Source organism: Heptranchias perlo, chromosome X, assembly GCF_035084215.1.
Source record: "Heptranchias perlo isolate sHepPer1 chromosome X, sHepPer1.hap1, whole genome shotgun sequence".
Taxonomy (NCBI): Eukaryota; Metazoa; Chordata; class Chondrichthyes; order Hexanchiformes; family Hexanchidae; genus Heptranchias; species Heptranchias perlo.
The window spans coordinates 25,698,163-25,721,892 of NC_090370.1; the positions used below are offsets into that span (position 1 = coordinate 25,698,163).

At 45.0% G+C, this 23,730-nt stretch overlaps 3 non-coding genes across 3 annotated transcripts; 2 read left to right on the forward strand and 1 right to left on the reverse strand.

Annotated features, from left to right (window-relative positions):
• Positions 1-548: 548 nt before the first annotated feature.
• On the reverse strand, positions 549-637 carry trnar-ucg (transfer RNA arginine (anticodon UCG)). The gene is given in 2 exon segments: positions 549-584; positions 601-637. It is a non-coding gene; the product is annotated as a tRNA-Arg (tRNA).
• A 2,749-nt stretch (positions 638-3,386) lies between these two features.
• Positions 3,387-3,481, forward strand: trnai-uau (transfer RNA isoleucine (anticodon UAU)). Its single transcript has 2 exons — positions 3,387-3,424; positions 3,446-3,481. It is a non-coding gene; the product is annotated as a tRNA-Ile (tRNA).
• A 5,809-nt stretch (positions 3,482-9,290) lies between these two features.
• trnai-uau (transfer RNA isoleucine (anticodon UAU)) lies at positions 9,291-9,385 on the forward strand. Its single transcript has 2 exons — positions 9,291-9,328; positions 9,350-9,385. It is a non-coding gene; the product is annotated as a tRNA-Ile (tRNA).
• The last annotated feature ends 14,345 nt before the right edge of the window (positions 9,386-23,730 follow it).

Below are 23,730 nucleotides of genomic sequence, written 5' to 3' on the forward strand. Positions count from 1 at the left end.
CTTTATGTTCCACCTCCCTTATCATTTGCTGTTCCCGTTAATCTTTCATTCGCTGGAAACCCCAGAGGCAGCAAGGAAGGACAGAAAGATCTATCTCCGATCCGTCCTCTCTACTCGACCTTTATCCCATTACAGCAGGTGAAAAATTCCAATTATCCGTCTATATTAAAACAAAATATAAACAATCTAGGGACACAGCCTTAAAACTCCGGTGTCGGATTGATAATAATAGCATTCAAGCCCATTTTGATTGCACAAAACTTACGGAGGGCCGCAACACAAGTTCAATACAATATCGACACGGATGGGTTTCGAGCCAATACGGACAGAGCACAATGGATTAGCCGACCATTTCTGAATCGAAACACCAGAAATAAAGTCACTTTTACACTATGTCCTGCCCGTGCACCCAGATCGACAATATTGAAAATGTCGAGTCAACTTCTGCAAGCAAAAGGATTGACGGATTTCCGTTCCATCAGGTCAGTTCCTGCAAGAAACGGTCCGGTGCGAAACAATTGCGGCGCACATTGGAACAAGTGTAAAAACGACCGCGGCAGGACTCGAACCTGCAATCTTCTGATAACATCACGATCAACACCGAAGTCAGACGCCTTATCCATTAGGCCACGCGGCCGCTGTAGCAGTGGCTCAGCAAACGATCTTAAACCGGGGCAGGAGTGTTTAAGACACTGCTTGCTTTTTTCTCTTCCTTTCACTTTGTTGATGTTGTCCATTTATTGTTTTCTCTCTTGCAGCAAGTTGGCTCTGATGTTTCGGAATCATCAGGAAATGACAACTGAACTTCCACTGGGTCTCCAAGAAACCTACAATCAGAATAAACAAATCATTGATCAAAATGTTTTGCCTCCAAAGCGAATCTCTTTCGCACTCAGTCTGCAAAACAGAGAGAGGGGAAATAAAATAAATGACAAATCGGAAAACTGAAAATGTACACGGAGAACAACACCGAGCGGAGAATGTGAACAGAATTTACTATCCAACCCCGACGGGCCGAGTGGCCTCATCCCGTCCTGTAAAATACGAACAATCTCCAATTCTGCTGGGTGAGATTATTATTTTCTGATTTTCTTTTTATTGGTAAATATAAGAGCGGACGGGGTCCCGCACCACGGGGTAAACGGGTCAGATCCAGACCTGGCGCTCAGTGTTAGTGTTAATATTGAGCACGGTGTTCTATCCGTGTAAAAATACAATCGCGGGTTTCTTGCTTTATATTCGACAAATTCCCTTGCTGTGTGTTTAATCAGAGGAGGGAATATTTTGCTGGTTTCGTGATCTTCATTTTCAGGAAATTAGCAAATTCGTCTCGAAAAATGAGTTTTCCAGTTTCTATTTCGCTAAATGGAGTTGAGGTGCAGATCAGCGATGAGCTGCTGTGATTCCGCGCGCCGGTTTAATAGGAATTCGACGTTTCAGTGAAGTGAACCGTCTCAATCCGGTTTATTTCTTTATTTATAACATTGTTTATTTTGAGTGACAGATTTATCGAAAATTCTGTGAGAGTTCAGTTGTCAGTTTTCTGATCAGTTGGAATCTGAAGAAGATAAAAATAAGGAAAGAAAAACATTACAAAGGTCAAAACTCGAACTGATACAATCACCTTGTCTCCGTCTTTAAAGGTGATTAATTCTCCCTGGAGAACTGTTCAATGTTTATCCCTTCAGCTACATCACTACAACACATTATCTGCTCATTATCAAATCGCTGTGTTTGGGATCTTGCTGGGCGCAAATTGGGTGCCTCGTTTCCTGCATGTCTGTAAAGCGCTTTGGGACGTCTGAGGTGGTGAAGGGCGCTATCAAAATGCAATCCTTTTTCCTGTTGCCCCATGTGCCAGGTACCATATTGGAATCCTGTCTACAGGCGTATGCAGGAAATTTTGGGGGGAAATTGGATAAAGGCCTTATTTCGGCGCAGGTAGCGTGATGCGCTGTTTCCCCGCGCCCAATGACCCAGGCGCAGGCAGGACGCAAGATTCGACTGTCCCGAAGACGCACCTGCATTCAGCGTTCCATTCCGGGCCTTGCACGTGGGATCAATGCAATATGCGCTTTCCACCACCAGGGGAGCTCAATCTCTTAAAGGGAGGATGTTTCTTCGAAATCTGTCAACGGTCGCTGGTACCTGTTATTAGCTGAAAATAACAGTCTACTGTCTGCACGGAGTCTGAACTGAGATGAGACATCACACATGTAAAACACAGCTGCAGGTTCCATCCTTCTGTTCACACGCTGATGAGTTATGTTAACACATTGAATAAAGGTTGTGCACAACTAAATCCCACATCCTCCAATCTGCACGCCAGTCCTCACCAATCTGTCGATCTCAGTTGGTACCAAGCCTGGAGAGTGCATGCACCAAGCTCCTCTGCTGATGCTGAGAGACCTTGTTGCAAGAGGTGGGCAGAAGGAGGGACATCCCATATTTGCAGAGGTTGGGGGTTGGGGGTGGGCAAGAGGCCCTCCAGACATATATCCAAAAGGCAGCGGGAGGCAGCGGGGGACGAAGTCATTGCCAGGCGCACAGTAGCATGGACTTCGATGCAGTGCAGGAGGAAGTTCAATGCTTTGACATTAGTGGTCAAGGTGAGTGAGGTCAACTCTCAAATGAAGTCACCTACCAATTGCACCACGCACGACATCCCCATCACTCAGATACCAACAAACTCTTTCCATCAGTATTCAACTCTTGTCACCAGAGACTTCCTCTCACCCTCACACGTTACCACTGTTGCAAGCCGCCCACCAACAACTCACAGGTCACACACACTGGCAGCTATCAGCCATCACACAGACACACGTCCCGCTTTCTTGCAGGTGAAAGTGGCGCATATCAGGAGGCAGCAAGTGGCAGCGGCATTTCGCCCGTCGAGCCTGTTCCACCATTCAATGAGATCATGGTGGAGCTGTGACCGAGCTCCATATATCCGTCTTCGCCTCATATCCCGCAATAACATTGGTTCACAGAAATCTATTAATACCAGATTTAACAATCACAAGTGAGTTAGCATCAATTACCGTCTGAAGAAGAATGTTCCAAACGTCTCATTCTTTCCTTGCAGAAGCCGAGCTTACTTGTATGCAACACACCTGGAAAAACGAAAATGTCTCATGATGTTGTGAAGATTGAAGCTGAATATGAATTTATCCCATTTCACACATTGTCATTAATGCAGAATGAAAATGCTCTTGGGCGGTCATCAAACCCCAGATTTCTGTGTGGCAGGCAAGAATTCGACCACGAAAACATCAATGCCCGAGCGGCAGTTGGCTGCATGTGTCCACTTGGAAACCTGTCTGAAAGAACATACAATCTTACAGGCCGAAATTGAGGTTGTTTGATGAAAAGCAAGCAACCATCCAGCTCTAGTGGCGCAATCGGTTAGCGCGCGGTACTTATATAACAGTATCAAGCTCGAGCAATGCCGAGGTTGTGAGTTCGAGCCTCACCTGGAGCAGGTGAACCTTTTGTATCTGAATATTTCCACCGGAGTTCAAGGTCCAGCTGGTCTGTTCCAAAAACATCTCCTTCTTCGTGTTCTCATGTGGGCACTTTGGTTCCTCTGGTCGGCCGTATTGCAATAGCAGGTGTGAGTTTCGTTGTTCACAGGCGGGAGAAGGAGCGATTGGCGACAGCATGAAATGGCAAAGGAGGCGCCACGAGACCTGAAAATCTAAAAAACCGAACACACAATTCTTCTTTTCGTGAAACAGGCATTCTTCTGTTTGAAGTGCCGTGTAGGAAAATGGGGATCGGGCGGGAAAATGGAGTCGAGGTCGAAGATCAGCCATGAATGGCGAAACAGGCTCGAGGGGCCGTCAGGCCTACTCCGGCTCCTATTTATTATGTTCTTATGTAACAGCTGACACCCTCCTGGTTGCTTGGCTGTTTGTTTTGCAATATCCCTCCCCGCCTATCCGCTTAATCCAGTTTGTTGCTCCCACTTTCAAATTCAACTTGTTTCACTTCCTGATCATGTGATAAAAATAGTGGAGTGCAGAAGGTTCATAACCCGCAGGAAGATCAACGGTGGAAGGAATGAAAGCAGCGATTTTGCTTCGACAACAATGACGAAACACTCACTTTTCCTTCATTTTTCTCTCAGAGTAAACTTTGGGGAAAGTGAAGCGAACTTGAGTGACTGTAAAATCACCAGGGGTTCTTGCTGCACAAGATGAAATTGGCGACATCGGCATCTGAGAGGCTGAAATGGTGAACATTGTTCCCGAGTTTCGGTAAGAGGCGGCACGGATTGATTTGTAGCGCTAAATGTCTCTGCATTCCACCGCCCACGTAGATAATGCTGGAAGTGTCTGCAAGGACTGGGTGGGGGTTAAAAAGTATCCAATTTACTCGAGCAAAGAAATCAGATCAGCCCAACTAAACTCCGTGTTAACCATCCAATTAACAAGCTACAGATAAATGCACCAATCCAAATATTTCCAGATAACGATGGAAGAGACTCACTTTGAAGCAGTTTAAACACTAAGCAATCTCTGTACAAACAAGGGACGGGTGGTGTGAACGGGCAATCAGTGGTCTTCCGAAATGATCATCGACAGTCCGAATGTTTCTGGTAAAAATGTTGATCAGAGAAGAACAAAGTCCTTTTCTGAGAATGCTCACCTAAAGTCAACATATTGACACACATCGTCTCTCCCGCAGTTGTTCCTCCGCTGGACGACAAGAACTTGCCAGCTGTTTTTAATTTAACAGCCTGAAACAAGGATTATGAACTCTGGACCCTCAGATCACGACTTTGCTGAGCTGATGCTTTACGGACTGAGTTATCCATGTTCACGGTTTTGTAACACTCCATCATAAAGATTCATGGTCGGTCTCTAAATTATCGCTTGTGGACGTCGAACTCGAGTGAGGGTCCGTTTGACAAAATTCTCAGTCATGTCTGAAGGAAAATCTTTGTTTGTTTTGAATCTGATGTGAGAAACATGGAGAGGTAACTCGTGAGTTTACAATTCTTCCTGTTTGTGCCAAATGTCTTGTCATTCGTTTGCACCAATTATAAAAAACACTTTACCCAGTTGCTCAAAATCTAAACTTGTCCCACACGGGAGCTGGAAAAGGTCTCTCGACCTGTCAGCGGATCAACAACTGAAAACGGAATAATTCCACCCGTTACTCAGTGACACCGGGCAACACATTAACCTTCCGAATTTTCCGAAACGGCACTTCAAACAGAAGAATGTCTGTTTCACGAAAAGAAGAATTGTGTGTTCGGTTATTTAGATTTAAGGATCTGGTGGCGCCTCCTTTGCCATTTCATGCTGTCGCCAATCGCTCCCTCTCCCGCCTATTAACAAATAAATTCACACCTGCTATTGCAATACGGCGGGCCAGAGGAACAGAAGTGCCCACATGAGAACACGAAGAAGGAGATGCTTCATGGAACAGACCAGCCGTGTCTTGAACTCGGGTGGAAGTGTTCAGAAGCAAAAGGTAAAACTGCGCCACGTGAGAGTTGAACTCACAACCTCGGGCCTGATACTGTTAAATAAGTCCCGCGCAGCTTACCAATTGCGCCACGAGAGCTGCATGCGATTGTTTTTCACATCAAACACCCTCATTTTCGTCCTGTGAGATTGTATATTCTTTCTGACAGGTTTCCAAGTGGAAACATGCAGCCAACTGCCGTTCGGCCATTGGTGTTTTCGTGGTCAAATTCTTGCCTGTCACACAGGAAGCAGAGGTTTGATTACCGCCCAATGAAGGAGCATTTTCATTCTGCATTCATGACATCGCGTGAATTGGGACAAATTCACAATCAGCTTCAATCTGCACACCATCTTGGGACATATTCTTTTCTCCACGTGTGTTGTGTTGAGGAAACCTCAGTATTTTGTCCTCTGGAGCTGAAACTTGCTTTGGAATTCAGTTAATCCTGCCTTCTGTATCGCTGAAAAAATGTGAGAAGCAAATGAGTGAATTTTCACCGTAAGTTGCGACACAGCCGTACTGGATTGGGATTTAAACCCGGAGACCTCTCGCACAAACAATCAGTGAAACCTCCGTAAGCGATAATTATACCCCAAGACCAAACAGCCGCCAGGAACAAGGCCGTGCAACTAGTGTACAATTCGCAGCCACCCACAGCCGAACAGCCAGCCTTTCAATCTCTTCTGTTCATCCAATCTCGTTTTCTATTCCGATGTTCAGCAATGTCAAGTTGAGCACCAACTATTTCAAGTCACCAATATTAGGCTCTCTTTACCACATTCGTTTTGAATGAACGACTTGTATTATCAAGTAAAACTTTGCAGAATTTACTGCTCTAAAGCGACATTGTCATCTGTCTCGGCATCCGCAGGTTATACACTGAACCATAAATATAATAAAATTGCTACTTTTTCACTGTGAGGGGGAAGAGAGATAAATGTGGAGACATCCGCTCCGAATTCAGCTGGGATGCACTTTAGCTTTTCCTACCGTCTAAGTCTTTCTTTACCCTTCTCTGTTGGTTTTGCAGGTTCGATCAGCCTTGGTCGTTCAAGGAAGCCTGAGAGGTCCATCAGGGGAAAATACAAAGAGTCAAGAGACTGAGACAGGGAGAGATAGAGAGATTAAAGTACAGGAAAAAAGAGTGTAATTGTCAACAAATCAGCAAAATTTAAGATGGAGCTGGGAACAATTCCTTCATGTATTTTGAAATCTTGCAAGAGATCGTTGGATTCCCAACTGAAAGTGCCCGCGTTGCGGAGAATCTTTCCGAGAGTTGGAAAGACGATTATTTCGCTTGAACCCAAACACTGAACATGCCTTGGAAAAGTCGATTAAATTATAAGTCTAAAGCCTTAACCATTCAGCCATTTCTACACGGTTGTGCATCAGAATGCATACGGTTATCACAGGCGATCTGGCAGACTGCAAATTCTTTCAGACAGGTTTCCAAAGCGATATATATAACCTGCTGCCGTTTAAACATTGAGGGTGAAGTGGGAGAAATCTCGCTTTCTTTGCAATTCAGTAGGTTTCGTTTCCCAGCCATTGTGGAAACTTTTTGCATTAAGCACCCATGAGATTGCCTGAATTGGGATCAATTCAAACTCAGATTCAATCCACACACCATTTTGAGACGTTGTCTGTGCTGCCCGGATGTTGCGTCGATGAACACTTTGCATTCTGTCCTTTGGTTCTCAAACATGCTCTGAATATAAGTCAATTCTGCCATCGGGAACGCTGACACGATGTGAGAAACCAATTGGCGATTTTTATCCAAAATTGTGACACAGAGGGGGCTCGTCTGGCATTTGAACCAAATGCTCGTCTGTCATTTGAGACTCTCCCATTTAAATCTCCATCCACGGGCTGAGTCTGAATAAATCCGTCAGCTTGTGATTCTTTGCGAGATAGCGGGAGATGTTGAGAAATGAGCTGAAGATTTCCGTGGATACATTAACAGTGCACATTCTCACATATATTAGAAAATGGACTTTCACACAAACTTTCAACAATTTTTCTTTGTTGATCACAGCCTGCTGGAGGGAGGGGCGCATTGGTACATCCGGGTTTGTTGGAAAGACTGTGCTTGTGCGGGGAGCAAAGGACCAAATGGCGGAAGGGACCTTTTTGTTCCCCGAGTCCATCACAGCCTCAGACTGACGAAAGGAAGGAGAGGTTCGTGAAAAAATGGGCGAAGAGTAGTTATTGAGCAGATTTTGTTGGTAGGAGGGTAAGTTAGCAAGGTCACTTTTCAAAGTTCTGTCACTTCCTTTGCTGCTTCCAAACCGTTTGTTTATTTAATGTTTAAATCAACAGGGCCTAAATTAAACTTGTCTCTTCTCTCCGTTAAAATTGGATGACTCGCTGTGTGTGTATGTATTGTATGTTTTAGTTTGAAGCTCGGTTTTATCATAAACCGATGGACGTCAAAACCTGCCGTGGATGGAGGACGGGTTGATTTTCTTGAAGGGGCAAATCTCACTGGGCAGGAAATAGGACCTCCAGCCGAATGCACAGAAATAACTCCGTCAGTGAATAAAAATGACAATGTTCTAAGTGCAATTTAAACCCACATCTACAGAAGAAATCGTGAACTAAACACCGCGTTTTAGATCGCTCGACGAACTGAGCCAATACTGGAGACAGCCTTCCTGACTGAAACCTGTGTGTGGGAGTTAGTCGTGTATCGGTCCCCTTCCGTGCGACGAGGCCCGGCAGGCGGCTGGCAGAAACGGCTCGGAATGGGACTCGCTTCACTCAGGCATCAGCGGCTGATTTAGAAACCGCTCTGGCTGCTGCTCTTACTCGGCCTCCCGAACTCTGGGTACTCCGCAGAGGTCGGTCCTGATTTCACTCTTCTGGATCCGGCTCCAACTCTTTACTGTTGACGGCAGCGCGTCTGGTACCAAGTGAGTCAGAACAGTGTGCAAATCACGACCCGAGTACATCGACTCTGGAACTGGCGATTGGTTTTATATTGGGTCATTCTTTAACCTATAGGCTGTTCAAAGTTTGTGTGTCATAGTAATTATCATAATTATTTCCAGCTCCTCCTGCTCACTGGTGCTCGGTGCTTCACCCTGTGATTTACCCTCAGTCTCACCATAAACATCCTCTCGAGAGCTTGCATCTGGGCTGCTGATGGAAACGGTGAATCGGGTGCAGCAATAGACGCTTCGGAGTTACCAAGCTTACTGTCATATCCTTACTTCTTTAAATGGTGGGAGACCTTACAATTAATAACAACTCACATTTATATCGGGCCTTTAACACAATAAATTGTCCCAAGACGCTTCACAGGAGCGGAATCAGATAACATTTGACACAGATCCACAAAAGGAGATATTCGAACAGGTGAACTAAAACTTAGTGAAAAAGGTCGGTTGTAATGAGCGTCATAAAGGAGGAGAGAGACGGTTTAAATCGGGTATTCCAGAGAATTGGGCCCAGGCAGCTGAAGGCAAGACCGTTAACTCTGGAGCCTGTTTCAGCGCTCGAGGACAGAATAACGAGGTTTCGTCAACGCAACACACGTGGAGAAAAAAGAAGTCTCAAGATGTTGTGCAGATTGAAGCTGAATATGAATTTATCCCAATTCACTCGATTTCATGAATACCGAATGAAAATGTTCCTGCATTGGGCGGTAATCGAACCCCAGCTTCCTGTGAGGCAGGCGAGAATTCGACCAATGAAACACCAATGGCCGAACGGCAGTTTGCTGCATGTGTTCAATTGGAAACAGACTGGAAGAACAGACAGTCTCAACGGCCGCAAATGAGGCTGTTTGCTGCGCGACTTACCGACGTGGGGCTCCAGTAGCGCAATCGGTCAGCGCGCGGTACTTATATAACAGTATCCGGCTCGAGCAATGCCGAGGTTGTGAATTCGAGCTTCACCTGGAGCAGTTTTACTTTTTGCTTCTGAACATTTCCACCCGAGTTCAAGATTCAGCTGGTGTGTTCCATGAAGCATCTCCTTCTTCGTGTTCTCCTGTGGGCACTGAGGGTTCTCTGGCCGGCCGTATTACAATTGCAGATGTGAGTTCAATTGTTAATAGGCGGGAGAGGGGCGATTGGCGTCAAAATGAAAAGGCAAAGGAGACGGCACGAGATCTATAAATTTAATGATCCGAACACACAATTCTTCTTTTCGTGAAACAGACATTCTTCTGTTTGAAATGTCGTGTAGGAAAATTCGGAAGGTTAATGTATTGCCCGGTGTCACTGAGTAACGGGTGGAATTATTCCGCTTTCAGTTGTTGATCCTTTGACAGGTCGGGAGAACTTTTCCTGCTCCCGTGTGGGACAAGTTCAGCTTTTGAGGCATTGGGCAAAGTGTTTTTTTAATTAGTGCGAACGAATGACAGGACATTTGGCAGAAACATGGAGAATTGTAAACTCACGAGTTTCCTCTCCATGTTTCTCACATCAGGTTCAACACAAACAAGGATTCTCCTCAAAACGTTACTGAGAATTTTGCAAAATGGACCCCATATCGACGTCCTCAAGGGAAAATTCAGAGACCAACCATGAATCTGCATGGTGGAAGAATAAACATCGGGTGGCCTGGAAAGCTCAGTCTGTAGAACATCAGACTTTTTAGCAAAGTAGTGATCTGAGGGTCCAGGGTGCAAGTTCCTGCTCAGGCTATCAATTTTTGAACAGCTGGCAAGTTCTGCCTTTCCAGCGGAATAATAACTGTGGGAGAGTCGATCCCTGCGATGTTTTGTCAATATGTTGACCATTGTTGAGCATTCTCGGAAAAGGGCTTTGTTCTTCTCTGATCACTATTTTTACCAGAAACATTTGGACAGCAGAATATCAGTTGGAAAGACCACTGATTGCCCGTTTGCACAACCCGTCCCTTGTCTGTGCAGAGATTGCTTTGTGTCGAAACTGCTTCAAAGTGAGTCTCTTCCATAGTTCCCTGGAAATGTTTGGATTGGTGCAGTTATCTGCAGCTTGTTAATTGGATGGTTAACAGTGAGTTTAGTTGGGCTGATCTGATTTCTTTGCTCGAATAAATTAGGAACACAGGAATCTCGGAACAGGAGTGGGCCATTCAGCCTCTTGTGCCTGCTCCGCCATTTGATAAGATCATGGCTGACATGTGATCGAACTCCATACACCTGCCTTTGGCACATATGCCTTAATACCTTTGTTTGCCAAAAAGCTCTCTCTCTCAGATTTAAATTTAGCAATTGAGCGAGCATCAATTGACTATTGCAGAAGAGAGTTCCAAACTTCTACCACCCTTTGTGTGCAGAAATGATTTCTAATCTCATTCCTCAAAGGTCTGGCTCTATTTTTTAGAATGTGCCCCCGAATCCGAGAATCCCCAACCAGCGGAAATAGTTTATCTCTATCCACCCTATTTGTTCCACTTAATATCTTATGAACTTCGATCAGATCATGCCTTAACGATCTAAACTCGAAATAATACAACCCCAATTTGTGTAATCACTCCTCGTAACTTAATCCTTGAATTCCGGGTGCCATTCCAGTAAACCTACACTGCACTCCCTCCATGGCCAATATGTCCTTCCGAATGTGAGTTGCCCAGAACTGCTCACAGTACCCCAGTTGCGGTCGAACCCGGGTTTTGTATAGCTGCAGCATAACTTCTGTCCCCATGTATTCTAGTCCTCGAGATATAAAGGCCAGCATTCCATTCGCCTTCTTGATTATTTTCTGCACCTGTTAATGACACTTCAATGATCGATGGACCTGAACCCCTAAGTCCCTTTGGACATCCACTGTTTTTAACTTTTTACCATTTAGAAAGTAACCTGTTCTATCCTTTTTTGATACAAAGTTGATGACCTCACATTTGCCGATATTGAATTCCATTTGTCACAGTTTTGTCCATTCATTTAATCTATCAATATCCATTTGTAATTTTATGTTTTCATCTATACTGTTTACAATGCCACCACTCTTTGTGTCATCGGCAAACGCAGATATGAGAATTTCCATGCCTTTATTTAAGTCGTTAATAAACATTGTGAATAATTGAAGCCCCAAGACAGATCCCTGTGGGACTCCACAAGTCACGTCCTGCCAATGTGAGTACCTACCCATTATCCCTGCTCTCTGTCGCCTTTCGCTCACCCAACTTCCGAACCAAGTCCGTATTTTTCCCTCGAATCCATGGGCTTCTATCTAAGCTAACAGTCTCTTATGTGGGACTTTATCAAATGCCTTCTGGAAGTCCATATAAATAACATCCATTGACAAACCCCTGTCCACTGCTTTCGTCACCTCTTCAAAAAATGCAATCAGCTTTTTCAGGCACGACCGACATTTCACAAATCCATGCTGGCCCTCTTTGATTAACTGAAAATTCTCGAGGTGTTCAGTCACCCCATACATAAGTCTAGACTCCAGCATTTCCTCACAACAGATGTTAGGCCAACTGGTCGACTATTCCCTGGTTTCCCGTTCTCTCCTTTCTTAAAAAGCGCAGTGACATGTGCAATTTTCCAAAGGTAGATGGACAGTTCCTGAATCTAGAGAACTTTGAAAGATTATAGTTAGGGCATCTGCAATGTGCTCACCTACTTCCTTCAAAACCCTGGGATGGAAACCACCTGGTCCTGGGGATTTGTCACTCTTTAGTGCTATTATTTTCTTCATTACTGTTATTTTACATATATTAATTTTATTGAGTCCCTGTCCCCGATTCAATATTAGTTTTCTTGAGATTTCCAGGATGCTATCCTCTATTTCCACTGTAAATACTGACGCAAAGTAATTATTCAACACGTCCACATTTTCCCATTGTCAATGATCTTATCCCCACTTTCAGTTTTTAAGGGGCCAACACTGCTCCTGACCACCGTCTTTTTCCTAATATAACTATAAAAGTTCTTCGTATTGGTTTAGATATCCCTTTCAAGTTTCTTTTCATACTCTCTTTTTGCAGCTCTTACTATCTGTTTTGTGAACTTTTGTTGATCTTTGCATCTTTTCCATTCGCCAGGATCTGTGCCATTTTATTCTTTTTTGTGTGCCCTTTCCTTATGTCTCATACTGTCCCTTACCTCTTTAGTTGTCCATGGCTGGTTTGTTTTGGCAAGTAGAGTTGTTGCCCCTCAGGAGAATAAACTGATTCTGTATCACGTTAAATGATTCTTTAAACATTTCCCACTGATCATCAGTCGTTTTACCCATTAACAGATTTGCCCAGTTTACTGTGGACAGTCTCTGTCTCATCACATTGAAGTCGGCCTTACCCAAATGTAGAATCTTAGCAGGTGATTCACTTTTTTCCCTTTCAAATATTACCTTGAACTCGATCCTTTTATGATCGCTTTTGGATAGATGTTGACGCACAGTCAAGCTGTTAACTCAATCTGGTTCATTTCTCATTGCAAAATCTAGTATGGCTTGCCCCCTTGTTGCCTCTCGGACACACTGCTGTAGAAAACTATCCCGGACATACTCATTGAATTCACTAACTTTCTGACAGATGCTGGTCTGCTTTTACCAATCTATGTGAAGGTTGAAATCTGCCATTAAGACCACTATGCCTTTGTTAAACGCTTGTCTAATCTCTGCATTTATACAATCTAGCACTTCAGAGCTGCTGCCAGGGGTCCGATACACAACTCCCACTGTAGTCTTAGATCCTTGCCTATTTCTCAATTAAACCCATAAGGTTTCTTTTGGCTGCCTACCCCTCGTTATACCCTCCTTTATCATTAAAGTGTTTTTATCTTTAATCACTATGGCTTACTCCTCCACCTCCTCCATTTTCCCTACCTCGCCTGTAGACCTTACAACCTGTTATATTTATTTCCCAATCCTGACCATCCTGCAGCCATATCTCAGTAATAGCTATCATGTCATACCCTCCAATTTGAATTTGTGCCTGTAGTTCATTTAATTTATTCCTTATACTCCGTGCGTTCGTATATAACACTCTTAGTTGGGCCACACCCTAGCCTGACCTTCAGCTTTGATGCTTGGTTAATCGCTTTACACCTTCTAGTTTTCACTTTATCTGTAGTGTCTAAAATACACTTTATTTCTTCTGCTCCACGCTTTTCCCTTTCACTTGTTCTTGAACAACTATTTGTACTTTTTTTAATGTAAATTTCCCCTGGGTCCTCCCCTCTCTTGCTTCTCTCAACTTTACTCTCTTCTGCCTCCCCGCTCAGGTTCCCATCCCCCAGCCACTCTAGTTTCAACCCTCGCCAACAGCAGTAGCAACTCCCCCTCAAGACGATTCGTCCTGGGTCTGTTGAGGGGGAACCCGGTCGGCTTGTACAGTTCCCACCTTCCCCAGAATCAGTCCCAATTCCTCAGGAATCTAAATTCCCCCTCTCATGAACCAACCCTCCAGCCACGCATTCTCCTGATCGATTCTCCCATTCCTGTGCTCACTAACACGTGGCACTGGGGGTAATCCTGAGATTACTACCCTGAGGTCGTGCTTTTTAATTTATTTCCTAACTCCTCATATTCAGCTGCAGGACCTCATCCCTTTTTTTACCTGTGTCGTTGTTACCGATATGGACCACGATCTCTGGTTGTTCACACTCGCCCTTAAGAATGTCCTGCATCCGTTCAGTGACATCCATGACCCTGGCACCAGGGACGCAACATACCATCCTGGAATCACGTTTGCGGCCGCAGAAACGCATGACTGCTCCCCTAACTATCGAATCCCCGATCACGATTGCTCTCTTGACCTCCCCCCCCGCCCTTCACTGCTGAGCCTCCCATGATGCTTTGGACTTGGCTCTGTCTGCACTCCCCAGAGGAACCCTTTCCCCCACCAGTCCCCAGATCTGAACACTGGCTGAAGATTGAGATGCCCTCAGGGGACTCCTGCACTCGCTGCCTGGTCGTCCTTTTCTGTCTGACGGTCACCCAGTCCCTCTCTGCCGGCACTCTCTTAATCTGCGTGGTGACCACTTCCTGAAACGTGCTGTCCACGAAATTCTCAGCCTCGCGGATGCACTGCAGTGACGTCAGCTGCTGCTCAAGGTCCGAAACCCGGAGCTCGAGATCCACCAGCTGACGACACTTCCTGCACATGTGCTTGTCCAGGACACGGGAAGCGTCCTGGAGTTCCCACATGGCACAGGTCGTGCATTCGACAGGTTTGAGCTGCCCTGCCATGCCTTAATTTATTAGATGAACTTAAACAAAGCAAAAACAAATTAAGCCTTAAATACGGTTATTTTTGATTATATTACTCTAGTTAAGTAGTTTAAGCTTTAATTTTAATGAGCTTCCAGGAGTTTTACATTTCAAGCTTTTCATTCAATTTTTTCCCAATTCCCTCAATCAGAGGAAAAAAACGAAGTCTCGCCAACCAATCACCGACCTGCTGTCCAGTGACGTCACTCCTTGTTTTTTTTCACCGATTGCCTCTGTGCCGCTCGGAGTGCGGGTCGGCCTTCGAGTCTGGGCCTTGAGCAGTCTCCGAGTCCTGCGCTCTCTCCCAGGTCTGTTTGAAGTGATGTGTCGGAAAATTCGGATTACTTTGCTCGAATAAATTAGATACTTTTTAACCCCCTCCCACTCCGTGCAGACACTTCCAGCATTATCTCCGTGGGCGGTAGAATGCAGAGACATTCAGCGCCAAAAATCAATCCGTGCTGCCTCTTCCCGAGACTCTGGAACAATGTTAACCAGTTCAGCCTCTCAGATGCCGATGTTTCCAATTTCATCTTGTGCAGCCAGAACCCCTGGTGATTTTACAGTCACTGAAGTTCGCTTCACTTTCCCCAAAGTTTGCTCCAAGAGAGATCAACGAAAAATGAAGGAAAAGTCAGCGTTTCTTCATTGGTGGCGAAGCAAAATCGCTGCTTTCATTCCTTCCACCGCTGGTCTTCCTGCGGGCGATGAACCTTCTGCACTCCGCTATTTTTATCACATGACCAGGGACTGGAAACGAGTTGAATGTGAAAGTGGGAGCAACAAACTGGATCAAGCGGATAGGTGGGGCGGGATATTGGAAAACAAACAGCGAAGCCACGAGGAGCAGGTCAGCTGTTACAAAAAAAACCAACGAAATAGGAGCAGGAGGAGGCCTTACGGCCCCTCGAGCCTAATCCGCCATTCAATAAGATCATGGCGGATCTTCGACCTCAACTCTGTTTTCCGCCCGATCCCCATATTATTTACACGACATTTCAAACAGAAGAATGCCTTTTTCACGAAAAGAAGAATTGTCTGTTCAGTTCTTCAGTTTTAAAGATCTCGGGCCGCCTCCTTTGCCATTTCATGCTGTCGCAAATCGCTTCGCTCTCCCGCCGAATAACAACTCAACTCACACCTGCTATTTCAATACGGCCGGCCAGAGGACCCAAAGTGCCCACATGAGAACAGGAAGAAGGAGATGCTTAATGGAACAGACCAGCTGTGCCTTGAACTCCGGTGGAAATATTCAGAAGCAAAAGGTTAAAATGCTCCAGGGGAGGATCGAACTCAACACTTCGGCATTCCTCGAGCCTGATACTATTATATAATACCACGTGCTGACCGATTACGCTGCTAAGGCCGCGTGTTATTAATACTCTCATTAAACACCCTCATTTTCGGCCTCGAAGTTTGGATGTTTTTTCAGACAGGTTTCCAAGTGGACACATGCAGCCGATTGCCGTTCGGCTATTGGTGTTTTAGTGGTCGAATTCTTGCCTGCCACACGGGAAGCGGGAGTTCATTGCCGCCAAATGCAGGAACATTTTCTGCATTCATGACATCGAGTGAATTGGGATAAATTCATATTTAGCTTCAATCTGCAAAACTTCTTGAGACTTTTTCTTTTCTCCAGCTGTGTTGCGTTCACATAATCTCGGCTTCTATACGCAAAGGATGGGAGACGTTTGGAACACACTTCTGCAGATGGTATTTGATGGTAGCTCACTTGTGAATGTTAAATCTGCGATTGATAGATTTCTGTGAACCAAGAGTATTAAGGGATATAGGGCTAAAACCGGGTGTATGAAGTTAAGTCACAGGTCCATATCTAAATGCCACTGCCACTTGCTGCCTCCTGATTTGCGCCACCTTCACCTGCAAGAAAGCGGGACGTGTATCTGGGTGATGAGCCTGTCATGGTAAAAAAGCTGCCAGTGTGTGTGGCCTATGAGTTGTGGGTGGGCGGCTTGCAACAGTGGTAATGTGTAAGAGTGAGAGGAAGCGTCTGGTTACAAGAGTTGAGTACTGATGGAAAGAGTTTGTTGGTATGTGGGGGATGGGGGGTGTATTGCATGGTGCAGTTGGTAGGAGATGCCACTTGAGAGTTGCCCTCACTTACCTTCACCACTCATGTCAAAGCATTGAACTTCTTCCTGCACTGCATCCATGTTCATGATGATGTGCGCCTGGCATTGACTTCGCCCCCGCTGCCTCCCACTGCCTTTTGGATATATGTCTGGAGGGCCTCTTGCCCGCACCCACCCCTGCGGATATAGCATGCTCCTCCTTCTGTTCAACTCCTGCACCACAGTCTCTCAGCATCAGCAGAGAACTTTGGTGCATGCACCCTCCAGGCCTGGTACCAACTCAGATCGGCAGATTGGTGAGGTCTGGCGTGCAGATTGGAGGATGTGGGATTTAGTCGTGTGTAACTTTTATTCAATGTTTTAACATAACTCATCGGTGTGCAAACATCGGGATGGAACCTGCATCTGTGTTTTACGTATGCAATGTCTGATCTCCGTTCAGACTCCGTTTAGACAGTAGACTGTTATTTTAAGCAAATAACAGGTACCAGCTACCTTTAAACGATTTCCAAGAAACATCCTCACTTTAAGAGATTGATCTCCCCCGGGCGGTGGAATGTGTGAATTGCAAAGATTCCACGTGCAAGGCCCGGAATGGAACGCTGATTTCAGGTGAGTCTTCGCATCAGCAGGATCTTCCGTCCTGCGTGCCCAAGGGTCATTGGGCGCGGAGCAACAGCGCATCACGCTACCTGCGCCCCAAAACGGCCCTTATCCAATTTATCCACCAACGTTTCCTGTTTGCGCCAGTCGACAGGATTCGGATATGGTACCTGGCACATGGGGCCACAGGAAGAAAGATTGCATTTCGATTGCGCTCTTCACCACCTCGGACGTCCCAAAGCGCTTAACAGACAACGAACCTCTCTTTGAAGTGTCGTCACTGCTGATATGTAGAAAACGAGGCAGCCAATTTGCACACAGCAAGATCCCAAACACAGCGATGTGACAATGACCAGATAATGTGTTTTCGTGATGTGAGTGGAGGGATAAATATTGAACAGGGTAGCAGGGAGAACTAATTACCCTTAAAGGTGAAGACAAGGTGATTGTATCAGTTCGAGTTTGGACCTTTGTAATGTTTTTCTTTCCTTATTTTTATCTTCTTCAGTTTCCAACTGATCAGAAAACTGACAACTGAACTCTCAATGAATTTTCGATAAATCTGTCACTCAAAATAAACAATGTTAGAAATAAAGAAATAAACCGGATTGAGACGGTTCACTTCACTTCACTGAAACGTCTCATTCCATTAAACCGGCGCGGCGGAGTCACAGCAGCTCATCGCTGATCTACACCTCAACTCCATTTAGCGAAATAGAAACTGGAAAACTCATGTTTCGAGACGAGTTTACTAATTTCCTGAAAAATGAATATCACGAAACCAGCAAAATATTCCCTGCCCTGATTAAACACACAGCAAGGGGATGTGTCGAATATATTGCAAGAAACCCGCGAATTTATTTTTGCACGGATGGAATACCGTGCTCGATATCAACATTAACACTGAGCGCCAGGTCTGGATCTGACCCGTTTACCCCATGGTGCGGGTCCCCGTCCGCGTTTATATCTACCAAAATTAGAAAATCAGTAAATAATAAATCTCACCCAGCAGAATTGGAGATTGTTCGTATTTTACATGACAGGATGAGGCCACTCGGCCCGTCTTGCTTGGATAGTAAATTCTGCTCGCATTCTCCGCTCGGTGTTGTTCTCCTTGCATATTTTTAGTTTACCGATTTGTCTTTTGTTGTATTTCCCCTCACACTGCCAGAGAGAAAACAATAAATGAACAACATCAACAATGTGAAAGGAAGAGAATGATACAAGCAGAGTCTAAACCACCCAGGGTTTAAGGTCATTTGGTGAAGCAATTGATCGTTGGCCGCGTGGCCTCATGGATAAGGCGTCTGATTTCGGTATTAATCGCGTGGTTATCAGACGATTGCAGGTTCGAGTCGTTCCGCAGTCGTTTTACTCGTTGGGTGCAAATGTGTCCGACGTGCGCCCAAACTATTTTGCACCCGACCGTTTCTCACAGTCGGATGGAACGGAAATCCGTAAATTACTTTGCTTTCAGAAATTGACTCAACATTTTCAAAATTGTCGATCTGGGTGCACGGGCAGGACATAGTGTAAAAATGACTTGATTTCTACTGTTTGGATTGAGAAATGGTCGGTGAATCCATTGTGCTCTGTCCGTTTGGGTCCGAATACCATCCGTGTCGTTATTGTGTTGAACTTTTGTTACGGCCCTCCGTAAGTTTTGTACAATCAAAATGGGCTTGAAAGCTATTAATACCAATCCGACACCGGTGTTTTAAGTCTGTATCCCTGCATTGTTTCTATTTTGTTGAAATGGAGAGGGACAACTTGCCTCATCAAGTAAGTCTTTCTAAAATTTAAATGCTCTGAAGCAACATTGCCGTTTGTGTGAGAATAGATGCACCAGGTAGACGAGCGCTAATACACATTTCCGAATGTAAAACACAAACATATTCAACTACTGTGCAGTATTTGTCGGAGGTCACCCACAGGAGGAGGTCAGGGCCTGGTGTATCACAGACATTACTCACCAACATTTTGTGGGAAGAGATGAGAAATGTAATCGGATAAGACCAGATAGTCTGGAGAGAGTGTGGGAATACAACAGGATGAATAGAGCCGGATATAAGATGTACTGACAGGGGATAAGGAAGAGAAGATCATGACTGTTACCCATGGTTTCCATGCAGAGACTGATGATCAAAAGATAGATGTTGTTGCGCAGACATCTTGAGGGAGAAGGCGCAAAAAAGAACTTAGAAAATGTATCAACACCATAATGTTTGGAAATCACTAAAATCATGTGGGTGTTGTGGTTCAGTGGTTAAAGTACCTGCTTTGCAAACAAAGGGTTTTCGGTTCAAATCCAAGCAGTGCTTTTCGCGTCATGTTAAAAACCGGCATTGCTTTTCACTTTATCCTTCACTCTAACATTTCGTGACTTGTGGCAGAGTTGTCCCTTTGCCGAATAAACCACCAGCAGAACAAAACCATACTCACAGAATCAAAGCTTTCAGCTCGTGTCCCAGACTCTTCCAATTACCAGCACTGGGTCGATCTTGTCCCACCGACCAAACAGACCCACCAGCGATGGTCGAACAGTCATATACTTCGAGGAGGGAGAGGCCCTGCGCGTTTTCAACACAGACTCTGGACCCCAACATGGCATCGGCCCGAAGATCGGGGGAGAGAAAGACAGCTTATCTCTCGGATAGGGGAGGGTATCGTCTGTGTGGGAAGTTGGGGGTGAGCGCATCGACCGTCTGTGGGGGAGGATCAGCTCTGTCAGAACGAAGAGGCGGGGGGCGAGTCTGGACTGTCTCAGGGAACCATGGTAAACGGTGGGGGCAGAGGGCCGAGATTCCGGGGGTATCCGACCTCCTGTCCCCATGCATCACAGCGATGACTGTCCTTCCACCACCTCTGTATCACCGTGATTCTCCTCTCAGTATCCATCTCCATCACTGTGTTGCTCCCTCGTATCACTGTAATTCTTCTCCTCACGAACCCTCAGTATCACTGTAATTCTTCTCCTCACGATCCCTCAGTATCACTGTAATTCTTCTCCTCACGAACCCTCAGTATCACTGTAATTCTTCTCCTCACGATCCCTCAGTATCACTGTAATTCTTCTCATCACGATCCCTCGTATCACTGTAATTCTTCTCCTCACGATCCCTCAGTATCACTGTAATTCTTCTCCTCACGATCCCTCGTATCACTGTAATTCTTCTCCTCACGATCCCTCGGTATCACTGTAATTCTTCTCCTCACGAACCCTCAGTATCACTGTAATTCTTCTCCTCACGAACCCTCAGTATCACTGTAATTCTTCTCCTCACGACCCCTCAGTATCACTGTAATTCTTCTCCTCACGAACCCTCAGTATCACTGTAATTCTTCTCCTCACGATCCCTCAGTATCACTGTAATTCTTCTCCTCACGATCCCTCGGTATCACTGTAATTCTTCTCCTCACGAACCCTCAGTATCACTGTAATTCTTCTCCTCACGAACCCTCAGTATCACTGTAATTCTTCTCCTCACGATCCCTCAGTATCACTGTAATTCTTCTCCTCACGATCCCTCGTATCACTGTAATTCTTCTCCTCACGAACCCTCAGTATCACTGTAATTCTTCTCCTCACGAACCCTCAGTATCACTGTAATTCTTCTCCTCACGAACCCTCAGTATCACTGTAATTCTTCTCCTCACGATCCCTCAGTATCACTGTAATTCTTCTCCTCACGATCCCTCGTATCACTGTAATTCTTCTCCTCACGAACCCTCAGTATCACTGTAATTCTTCTCCTCACGATCCCTCACTATCACTGTAATTCTTCTCCTCACGAACCCTCAGTATCACTGTAATTCTTCTCCTCACGAACCCTCAGTATCACTGTAATTCTTCTCCTCACGATCCCTCGTATCACTGTAATTCTTCTCCTCACGAACCCTCAGTATCACTGTAATTCTTCTCCTCACGATCCCTCGTATCACTGTAATTCTTCTCCTCACGATCCCTCAGTATCACTGTAATTCTTCTCCTCACGATCCCTCGTATCACTGTAATTCTTCTCCTCACGATCCCTCAGTATCACTGTAATTCTTCTCCTCACGAACCCTCAGTATCACTGTAATTCTTCTCCTCACGATCCCTCGTATCACTGTAATTCTTCTCCTCACGAACCCTCAATATCACTGTAATTCTTCTCCTCATGAACCCTCAGTATCACTGTAATTCTTCTCCTCACGATCCCTCAGTATCACTGTAATTCTTCTCCTCACGATCCCTCGTATCACTGTAATTCTTCTCCTCACGAACCCTCAGTATCACTGTAATTCTTCTCCTCACGAACCCTCAGTATCACTGTAATTCTTCTCCTCACGAACCCTCGGTATCACTGTAATTCTTCTCCTCACGAACCCTCAGTATCACTGTAATTCTTCTCCTCACGAACCCTCAGTATCACTGTAATTCTTCTCCTCACGATCCCTCAGTATCACTGTAATTCTTCTCCTCACGAACCCTCAGTATCACTGTAATTCTTCTCCTCACGACCCCTCAGTATCACTGTAATTCTTCTCCTCACGAACCCTCAGTATCACTGTAATTCTTCTCCTCACGATCCCTCACTATCACTGTAATTCTCCTCACGAACCCTCAGTATCACTGTAATTCTTCTCCTCACGATCCCTCAGTATCACTGTAATTCTTCTCCTCACGAACCCTCAGTATCACTGTAATTCTTCTCCTCACGAACCCTCAGTATCACTGTAATTCTTCTCCTCACGAACCCTCAGTATCACTGTAATTCTTCTCCTCACGAACCCTCAGTATCACTGTAATTCTTCTCCTCACGAACCCTCAGTATCACTGTAATTCTTCTCCTCACGATCCCTCCGTCTCCCCCTCAGTGTCCGTGTATCATTGTGATTCGCCCCCCTCAGTATCACTGTGATTCTCCCTCCCCTGTGGACATGCATAAAAGGATACTTGACCATATTAACTGACTAGCTAATTCAATTAAACTCACAGAATAAAGTTTCTCACGAAAACACACAGAAGCACAATAGTGTAATTAATTTGAGTTTTCTCATGCTGACACCTGTCCTCCCTTGAGATAGAGAGGTAGCTGACTATCAGGAATAAATGACCATATATCCTTGAGACTAGCTACAGATTTACTGATAATAAAGACAGTTTCTTAGGGAAAAAGCACTTTCCCAGGCCTTTGTTCAAGATGGCTATGGGAACTCGAGGGTGGGTTCCCTATTTTGATTGACCAACTACCTGAGCCAATAAAGAATATACGTGTCCGCCCATATTCTGTGACAGGTGGGCGTTGTTACTGAGCTGTTTCAACGTGAGCTGTTTCCTGAACTCGGCGAAGATGCATCCTCAACCATTGTCTTGAGGTGCTCTTCCATTTGCACAATTAAAATAATAAATTCTCTCTTGTACTACTTTGTTTGGGTGTTAATGCATTGTATAGAATAAGTAATATTAACTTTCCACAGTTTCATGGAGGTCCCACCGTGATCGCTTGTGATCCCCGGTAAGTACGGACGCAGGTTGTCTGAGCAAGCCGCAGACGCACTGCGATTACTAAATGTATGCATTAACTGACGTGACTAACTCTTCTGTTTGCCTTTAGGAATCGAAAGGCGATCATAGGAAATGTGTTTATTGACAAGGGGAAATAAAAGTTAAAAAAAGGAACTTGTCAGATTACTCGATATTGTCAGCTGCGGTATTGTAGTAACGGGCTGAGAGAGAACAATATCGGAGTAGATCTCTGAAACCAGTAAAGTAACTCGAGTGAGGTTGAGGCTGCTGTATATAGCCGACAGACAGTCACTGCTGGAAAGGCGCCAGAAAAAAAGGTAACAAAGTTACATACTTTTAGAGTAAAATTAAGATTCGGAACTGAGTGAAATTGTAATTTGAACAAGTCTGTACTGGCGACAAACGCAGACTGGTGTTAATGTCGCGTAGTTTTAAGGTGTACAAGAATCTTGTGTCAGTCAGCTGATCCAACCAATTGCAGACGTTTCTCTCACGCACCGTGCCTGAGCTGGTTATTAAGAGGGTTTTAACCCCACGTGAAGGCCAGGAGCCTGAAGTAGGTGCAGAGAACACATGACGTCTTGTCCAATCGGCTGAATTATCAAGTATAGAATTGCGATAGTTCAGATAGGTATTGATTATGATGTCCAATCGCAATACCGGGTGACGATCCGGAGCGGTAAAGGGGTGTCCAACGTGTGAGTGTTTGTCTGGTACCGACGGAGGAGGAGCGACCCTCAGTCAATTCAAAGTATAAGTGTTTGTCTGATTAGAGAATAAGTGTTTGTTTGTTTAAAGTTTAAAGTGTAAACGTGTGTCGGTTTAAAGTATAAGTCTTGTGTCGTTCCGATAAAGTATAAGATTGGATCCTTGGGAGTCACAGAGTGATCGA